This window comes from Equus quagga, chromosome 3 (assembly GCF_021613505.1).
Source record: "Equus quagga isolate Etosha38 chromosome 3, UCLA_HA_Equagga_1.0, whole genome shotgun sequence".
Classification (NCBI taxonomy): Eukaryota; Metazoa; Chordata; class Mammalia; order Perissodactyla; family Equidae; genus Equus; species Equus quagga.
The window spans coordinates 152,969,211-152,978,665 of record NC_060269.1 but is presented as its reverse complement, the minus strand read 5'-3'; the positions used below and the strand labels follow the sequence as shown (position 1 = coordinate 152,978,665).

At 49.4% G+C, this 9,455-nt stretch overlaps 1 protein-coding gene across 3 annotated transcripts in view; it reads left to right on the top strand.

Moving 5' to 3' along the window:
* Positions 1 to 9,455, top strand: part of RGS12 (regulator of G protein signaling 12) — a 132,100-nt gene that overhangs the window by 53,200 nt on the left and 69,445 nt on the right. The gene's annotated exons all lie outside the window — the stretch shown is intronic.

Here is a 9,455-nt window from a genome sequence, read left to right as displayed (position 1 = left end):
ACCATCTCCTGTCATCTCTGGTCCTCTTCTACCCTGCACGTGTCCCCGCACCATCTCCTGTCATCTCTGGGTCCTCTTCTACCGCTGCGCATCCCTGGACCATCGTTGTATGTTTGGTGTTCTCTCTTTTGTGCCTGATGCTGTTGTAGACACTTGCTGGATGTGAACTTGTGTAACCCTCACAAGAGCTCTGTGAGGTAGGGCCCATCTAACTCCCTTTTTAAAGATGTGGTATTGATCCACAGATACAGATAGAGTATCTTTGGTGTGGTTCTTTTATTTATATTCCTTAAAAAAAAATTCATATGGGGGGTGGGCACAGGGGGTGAAGGGGAGCAAGTACTTGGTGATGGACAAGAAATAATGTACAACTGAAATTTCACAATGATGTAAACTATTATGAACTCAATAAAAAAAATTCATAGACTTTACTTTGAGAGCATTTTAGATTTACAGAAAAGTGAAGCAGAAAGTGCAGAGTTCCCATAGGAAGTTTCCCCAGTTGTTGACATCTTCCGTTGGAGTGGTACTTCTGTTACAGTTGATGAGCCACTGTAGGTACATTATGATTATGAGACGACACTCTTGGTGCTGTTCATTCTTAAGGTTTGGACAAAGGCAGTCTGTCATGTAGCGGCCAGGACAGTATCACTCAGAGTGGTTTCCCTGCCCTAAAAACCCCTGTGCTCTTCCTGGTCACCTCCATCCTCCCCTGAACCCTCGGCAGCCACGGATCTTTTCACTGCTTCATTTTGTGTTGTAAAATTTTACACACATGCAGTTATTCTGCATGTGTTATTCTGCCACCTTTAAAACATTGCATTATGTTTTCAAGATTGACCCTCGTAGTTTTGGTTCATTTATTTTGCTTGTTATGTGGCATTCCATTATGAATATGCCACAATTTTTATCCGTTTTGCTCTTGCGGGCACTTGGTGGAAAGCTGGACAGTCTACTCTGAACAGAGCCTTGTGGACATTCTTAAACAAGTGTCCTTGGGCACACGTGGAGAAAGAGAGAGTATTCCTATTAGGTAGACTGCTGGGTGATGGGCATGTCCAAACGCCACTCACAGTGGCTGTTCCCACTCAGGCTCTGGTTACCCACAGGGCAGGGGTCCCTGGTAGTCTCTCCTCACCAACACTTGGTACTGTCAGACTTGAATTTTTCCCAGTTTCAGTGAAATGGCCTCATGTTTTAATTTGCATTTCAGTAATTATGAGTGAGGTTGAGCGTTCCACCGTGGGTATTTTGGCTGTTTTCTCTCTCTCTCTTTTTTTTTTTTTGAGGAAGATTAGCCTTAAGTTAACATCTGCTGCCAATTCTGCTCTTTTTGCTGAGGAAGACTGGCCCTGAGCTAACATCCGTGCCCATCTTCCTCTACTTTATATGTGGGACGCCTGCCACAGCATGGCTTGACAAGCGGGGCATAGGTTGTACCTGGGATCCCAATCACTGAACCCCGGCCGCCAAAGCAGAATGTGCGAACTTAACCATTGCGCCACTGGGCTGGCCCGTTTTCTCTTTTTTGAATTAGTAGCTTATTCATGTCTTTTTTCTAATTTTTTTTTTTTTTTAACGGGTTTTTGTAGTAGTTCTTTATATATTCTGGATATGGGTCCTTTGTCAGTGAACCAATTTTGAAAATATCTTTTTTGTGACTTATTTTTACCTTGGTTTAGGGTGTCTTAGTTAGATATATATATTTAAGTTGTAAACTATTATAACGTAGAGTTTCCCGTTTTGAAGTGTACAGTTCAGTGGTAGTAAGCACATGCACACCGTGGTGCAACCATCACCATAGTCCATCTCCAGAACTTTTCATCCTCCTCAGCTGAAACTCTGTCCCCATTAATCAACTACTCCCCATCCCCCCACCTTCCAGCCCCTGGTCACCTCCATGCTACCTTCTGTTTCTATGGATTTGACTCCTCTGAGGACCTCGTATAAGTGGAATCCTATAGTATATATCCTTTTATGTCTCGCTTTTTTCACTTTGCATAATATCTTCAAGGTTCATCCCTGTTGTAGTGTGTGACAGAATTCCCTTCCCTTTCAAGACGGAATCATATTCTGTTCTATGGATGATATCGAACCTAAAGTGAGTTCGCTCACCCGTTGTGCAGCAAGTCAATCTCTGACACAGGGTAGTGGAAGAAAGTAGGAATTTTATTATTGCACAATGCTGAGCAAGGAGAGAGGGCAGCTAATGCTGAAATCCCAAACTCCCTGAAAAGCTAAAAGGAAGGGTTTTTATTTGGAGCTTTAGGTAGGGGAGGCAGGAGCATATGGCCTTGCTGGTCGGAGCTTTCCCACCAGCCTGTCTTTGGCCTTAAGACTGCTTGCAGAGAGGAGGGAGCCCGTGACCTTGCTGGTCAGCAACTTTCCCAGCAGCCTGTATCTCTTTGCGAGGAGGAGATAATGAATCCAGGTGCTTGTCCTTGGTGGTGTCTGTCTCCATGGAGGATTGGGGATTCTGGAGCCAGGAATCTAGGGAGTAAGCAGGGAATGAGTGTCTTGGTTTTAACCCCATATATGCTGGGTTTAATGTAGGTAAACAGATATCAGGGTCACTATCATAAAGACAATAGAAATTTGAAAGTTTGCAAAGAAGAAATGAAAATGTTATTCTCGCATGGTATGATTGTAACAGAAAATCTGAAATAACCTATAGATTAATTGTTAAAGTTAATGAATGAGTTAGCAAGGTTGCTGGATATATGGTCAACTTACAAAAATCAGTTGTGGATACGGTTAGAAAATGACCTATAGATTCAACGCAATTTTAATCAAAATCCCAACACATGTTTTGTGGAACTTAAGAAGATGATTTAAAAATTTTCGTGGAAATGCAGAGGGCTAAGAGTAGCCAAGATGTTCTTGAAGAAGGATAAGGTAGGAGGACTTCCTCTATCAGCTATCAAAACTTACTGTATCAAGTTAGAGCAATTTAAGGCTGTGTGAATGTTGGCATATGGACAGACAGTGGAGTAGAAGAGACAGCACAGAAACAGAGCAGCATCTGCGGGCACTTGGCTTGTGGGCAGAGCAGGGTGAGTGTGGTCTCTTCACTGGTGCTGGAATAAGTAGAGGTCTACATGGAAAAACAAAGAAACTCGATTCTTCCCCGCACCAGACAAACACAATTAGCCCCAGCTGTGTTGAAGCTCTAATCATGAGGACAAATGAGAGTGACTGGGGGGTAATGTAGACACACATCTTCATGATCTTGGGGAAGGGAAGACTTTTAAAACCAGACACAGAAAGCACTAACCTGTGATAAAGATTGATGACTCTGACTCAATGACTGTTAGGAACCTACACTCATCCAAACACACCATTACTAGAGTGAAAGGGAAGATGACGTCGGCAACATGGGTATCCTACAAGGGCCGTGTGTCCTGGGGCCGCCTACAGATGCAAAATGGGTAAGCAATTCAAACTGGCACTTTAGGGAAGAGGATACCGCAGTGGCAAACCCACACCGGAAGAGGTTTCCAAGCCCATTAGTCATCAGCGAGGCGCAAATTACAGCCACAGTGAAGTCCCCACACCAGACTGGCTGAAGTGGAAAGAGACCAAATCTCTTATAAACCCCCCGGGTGAGGGTTCAACTACATTTGAAGGGACATATGCCCTATGATTTGGCAGTTCCACTCCATCTGAAATACACATCATGTATTCCAAAAGACAGGTATAAGAATTCAAAACAGCAGTAGTCATGAGATTCCTAAACCAAAGCAACTTAATTGTCCACCCACAGTGGAAAGGACAAATAATTTGTGATTTATTCATGCAATGGAATGCTCTATGGCTGCCTTCCTAACATGGATAAATATCACAGAAAAAAGGCAGACACAAAAGAATGCATCTGTGTGGTTCCATTTATGTGACTCTGAAAACAGGTGAGATTAAGCCATGGCTTTTGGTTGTGTGTTCAGTGTTGTCAACCTTAAAAATAAAACAGCCGGTTATTTTACCAGCAAAATGAGTTTATTTGGGAATAGCCAATGAATTGCAATTTGGGATATGTGTGCTGTGGCAGACCATAGTTGAATCCAACAAATAAGGCCAGAGGAACATTATTTTATAGAGGAAAAGGAGGAAATTGGAAGGGGCTGTTTTGAAGGAAAGTCCTTTGGAGAAAAGCAAGAGTTCAGGGTGGTGACGGCTTCTCATTGGCTGAGTTGCTGGGGTCATTGATTTCTGTTTGGGATGCAATGTACAAATCTTCCTATAACTGACAGTTCTTTCCTGTTGACTCCTTTCGGCTGGGGTCTGTAATCGACTGTCTTCCTGTTGAAGACCTCTTTCGGCTGGGGTCTGTAATCGGCTGTCTTCCTGTTGAAGACCTCTTTCTGCTGGGGTCTGCAATTGACGCTTTTCTGTAATTGCCCTCCAGTGGTACTGCGTGGGAGCTCCTCCTTCTGGCCTCCTGACTCCATTTTAAATGCGGTTTCCCTTTATTGATTTTCACAGTGTAGAACCATAAAGAAAAGCTAGAACATTGTTATGCTTTTTGTTATGACCTGGGTGGGAGCTACATGGGCTTCACATTGTGATAAATCACTGAACCATATATTTGCATTTTGTGCTGTTTTCCAGATTTGTGTTGTAGCTTGCAGTAAAAATGATCACCATGATCGTGTGTGTTTCTTCCAGCCCTGTTGAGCTCCTAGAGGGTAGACTGGAGTAGGCAGTGTTAACAACTAGGGTTAGGGTTTTGCAAATGAGCCTAGAGAGGAGGATGGGACTGAGGAACCGAGGGTGAGTGGAGGGAGTGATGAAGGAAGAGGCTGGTCTCTGAGCCGTGTAAGAGGGAAACTTGGGAGATGAGCTGGTGACAGATTGTGGGAAAAAGGGAAGGTCCTTGTGGCATGGGGTCCTTGTTGGAGGGGCTCTTGAGACAGGAGATGGAGGTCAGAGAACGAGACAGTTGCTATGGAAATGTCAGAGGTGAGTTTTTGTTTGTTTTAAGAGAGCGCCAGTTTTGGTTATGCCCATGGCAGGTGGTCACCAAGGAGACAGTGGCCCAAGAAGCCCGTCAAGGATCAGCACTATAGGCCCAACATGGGATGACAGACATGTCTCCGCCCTTGAGGTGTTTAAAGTCAGGTACAGAAAGAGAGTCACAGCCTTGGTCTTAGCATTTGTGAGATAGCTTCAAGGTTCAGAAGGCCTTAGAAGGGGGGTCTCCAGGTGCAAGGGTCCTGAGCTGAACATGCACAGAGGCTGCTTGCAAGCCAAGTTCCCGGAAGAACAGCACTTCGTGTGTTCTTGCTGGGGACCGAGGCTTAAAAGGGAACAGTGACCCCCGAGTCCAGTGTGGGAGGCAAGAGCCACCTTCTAGGAGTTCTCCCTCTGTTGTCACCTGTCGCAGGCTATTGACCCACATTTGTGTGTGCGGCTGGGCTGATCCACTGTGATTCTGTTCATGGACGTTTCTCTACGTGTGCCTCCCTCATTCAGAGGGCAGCTGCAGTGAGGGGGAGGTGGGGTGCTGGTGCCTGAGGGGAGGGAATGGGTTGGGGTGGGCTTGTGGTCCCCCCACCAAGATGAGCAGGAGTGGGTCTGCAGGACCTCCTCGTAGTGTCAGATGCATGGAGTATGGAGCTCTCCTTAGCGGCCCTAACTAGTGCTTTAGGAGCTTCACGTTATGAAGAATGTGCTAGGTCGTGTGCACGAGTGAGCGTGTGTGAGAGTGAGAGTGAGATTGTGTGAGCGTGTGTGCATGTGTGAGATTCTGTGTGAGAGAGACTATGAGTGAATGAGAGTGTGTGAGATTGTGTGAGCGTGTGTGCATGTGTGAGATTCTGTGTGAGAGAGACTGAGTGAATGAGAGTGTGTGAAAGACTGTGAGTGTGTGTAAGCGTGTGAGGCCATCGGAGAGGGTCGAGAGGGTGCCTGTCCAGTACAGCAGTGATGGCCATTGTGGATGGGAAGTTGAAATTGCCTACGTGCACCCAGTGCACACGAGAAATGGGATGGGCGGCTCTGGGACCTTCACTTCCCTCTGATTTGCTACAGGCATGGCAGGAAGGCTCCTATACTGGGCTGGTGGGTGCTGGGTGGTCGGCCAGTGTCCAGGGAGGGGATCAAGGGTCACTAGGGTGAAGGGAGGTGGGCCTGGGGCTCTGAGAGGGAGGCATCTGGTACTGGGGACATCTTTTTTTTTTTGTCTGAGCTAACAACTGTGGCCAATCTTTTTTTTTTTTTTTCCTGCTTTATTTCCCCAAATCCCCCCGGTACATAGTTGTATATCTTAGTTGCAGGTCCTTCTAGTTGTGGCGCATGGAACGCTGCCTCAGTGTGGCCTGACGAGCGGTGCCATGTCTGTGCCCAGGATCCAAACCCTGGTCTGCTGCAGCGGAGCGCGCGAACTTAACCACTCGGCCATGGGGCCAGCCCCTGGGGACATCTTTGAAGAAGGCCTGGCACCTGAAGCCTGAGGACCACCTGGTGGGCTGTGGGCACATTTGTGGGAGGTGCCTGGGGAAGTGGACCAGGGAGCAGGTGAGCAGCGGAACGTGTTGCCCTGGAAGCTCAGAGAAGGGCTTTGCAGCCTGGGGACAGCGGCAATGAGGGGCCCAGGCATGCAGACTTGCAGAACCACACCTGCTGGAGAGACCGGGGCAAGCCGTGGGGTCCCAGACTGCACTTGCTTACACATCTGTGACTTGAAATGTCACATTCTCTGTCTGCTAAGCAGCCTCGAGATGGACAGGAATCTGGTTTTATTGCTAATGGTGGTTTTGTGTATTCACTTGAGGAATAAGTGGTATTCATAGTACTTAGTTTAAAAGCTGTAACTGCTCGTAGGAAGCACTGTGTGTGCTAAGCCCTGGGAAAATCCTGGTCATCCTTTGAGGCCTGGCTCAGACATGACCTATCCAACACCGGCACCTGTGGCATCAGCCGCCCCCTTAGGGTCTCCTTGGCTCATGATTTCCGTGTAATGTGGTGACAGTGATGATGTCCGCCACTCCCTGAGGGAAGCTCCTCGACCTGTCAGGGCCTCGTGCAGTGGGGGCATCACCACAACCTGCACTGACAGATGCCACACCAGGCGGCCATGGCTAATGGTGTCTACAACCTGCCCTGTTGTTGGAGATATAACAATGAACCCTATGCCATAGGAACTATCATTATTTCTGCTTTACAGAGTGAGAAATTGAGGCAGGGTGCCAGGGGGTTAAGCAACTTGTCTAAGTCCATGAAGTGTGGAAGGGCTGCAGCCAGGCGTCCCCGGGCAGGCTGGCTTCCAGGGCCGCGCTCCCGAGTGCACGCTAGACTCACCCGTGCTGCCTCTCCCAGGACGCCAGAGCCCCTGGGAAGGCCCGCAGGTCTCTGCCTCTGTCCTTCCAGACTTCTGTCCATCCCCCCTGTTCCTGGAGCTGTGGGCACAGCAGTGGTCCTGCTCTCAGGGAGCTCGCCCTATAGGTAAGAGACACATAGACAGTTGCATCAACAGGAAGACGTCAGGCAGGGTGATGGCTATGGGGAAGCAAGGCCAGGTGTGCAGGGGAGAGATGGGGCTCCTTCGCATGCTGTGGTCGGGTGGCCCCTCTGAGGCGGGAACGTTCACGCCGAGCCCTTGATACTAGGAGGGGGCTAGCCGTGTGAAGGTCTTGGGCCGGGGAACTGCTGGTGTGCCCCAGGACAGGAGGGAGGGAGGGCCAGGTGGAGACCTTGGGTTTTCTTCTAAGTGTGATAGAAGCCTGTGGTCAGTTCGCAGCTGGGAGCTGAGGGAGAGCGCTGCTTGCCCGCCATTCATCACAGCACTGAGGACTGTTTGCATACCTGGCTCAGTTGCCTTGCCTGGAGAGCTGGCGTGCGGCTCCTCCTGCAGGAGGTCATGCAGCTGTGTTTGGAAAGCTCCTCCGGCAGCATGTGGAGGCTGGGCAGGGTCAGCGAGACTCCCCAGGAGGGCAGTAGAGGAGGGAGAAGGTCCAGACCTCGCCCAAGGCAGCTGGAAGCCGAGCAGCCACTGTCCAAGCCCTCACAATGCAGTCCCTGCCTCCAGGAGCTCCTGGGGCATGGCTGTGCTCGGAGGAAGCTCTCAAGTTTCCGAATGACCAGGAGAGACCACCAACGTGAGGACTAGAGAACAGGGGTGGGTGGGGGATGGGGGATGGGCGAGAGCTGGGAGAGCCGGCAGCAGCCCTGGGAGCTAGAGCCCAGGAGAGCGGTGGCGATCAGGCACTAGGCAGACGGGTGATGGTCAGGGCCAGATCTGCCCATGGCTTGTCAGGTGGATAAAGTTTCATTGGCACACAGTCAGGCCATTGGCACATCTATGCTGTTTTCTCACAACAGTGGTGGCAGAGTTGACAGAATGGCAGTAGAGACAGAATGTATCACCCACAAAGCTGGAAATGTTTACTCTTGGCCTATCTCAGAGCAAGCTCCCTGCGCCCTGGTGCGAGCCACAGAACTCCAGCCTGCTCCCAGTGCCAGGGCTGGGTGGGAGGCAGGGAGGATCCAGCCCTGCCTCCCTAATTGCTCTGGACTGTTCTCTAGACTGTGGCTGGGGTCCTTTAGCCCCTAGCCGTGGCCCGAGGCACCACCTGTTTCCAGACACGGCATCTCTTGAGTGCCAGGGCCACCTGTCCTCTTGCCCCTGGACTCCCTTGCTGGCTGTAGCCAGCGTCCTAGACCCAACGCATTCAAAGCTCCCCACTCCTTATTGCAGCACCTGATGCTCCTTCTGTCTCTCACAGCACCCCGGCTCCTGCTCTGTCTTGATCCTTCTGCATCACCGTCTGGGTGGGGGCAGCGCCCAGGTGTTGTTGGTAGGGACTGGCAGTGCTGGGCCTGGACAGCAGGGGGCGCTGAGGCCACGTGGTTCCCTCCTCAGAACCTGTCCAGACTTCCCAGGAGGTGAGGGTGGGAGGGTGGACAGCCAGGGAAGAGAGGGAGGGAGAAAGAGAGGGAGGAAGAGAGGGAGGGAGGCAAGGGGCTTGGTTGTCTCCTCATGGCAGAGGTCCTAAGTGGGCTACTTTCTACCAGGGCGGGGCGTGCCCGTCATGCTTGCTGTCAGAGAGCTGTCGTCTCTGAGCCGGCGAGCAGAACCTGAACCAGGCCCAGGGCTCTGTGGTGGCTGCATTGGCTGATTTGGTTTATTCCTTCAAGCCTCTGGCTCACCTCTGGGTCACTCTGCACAATTTATGGAATTGACATTATCTAGGATGAAATCTACACAGACATTTTAAAACAAGCTCTTTTTACCTTGTTTCTTAAGTTTGCTATTTCTAGGGGAATTTAACCTAGAAATTTTTGCTTATTTTGGTCTTTCATACACTAGTTTACTCTTTATTTACATAGGAAATTATCTTAATTATTAATTAATTATCTTAAAAATCCTGTTAACTCGGGGCATGTACTAGTACTTCTCGGTGTCTTGCCTGTCCTCTCACTCAATCAGTGTTTGGTGGACACCTGCTCTGTGTCAGATG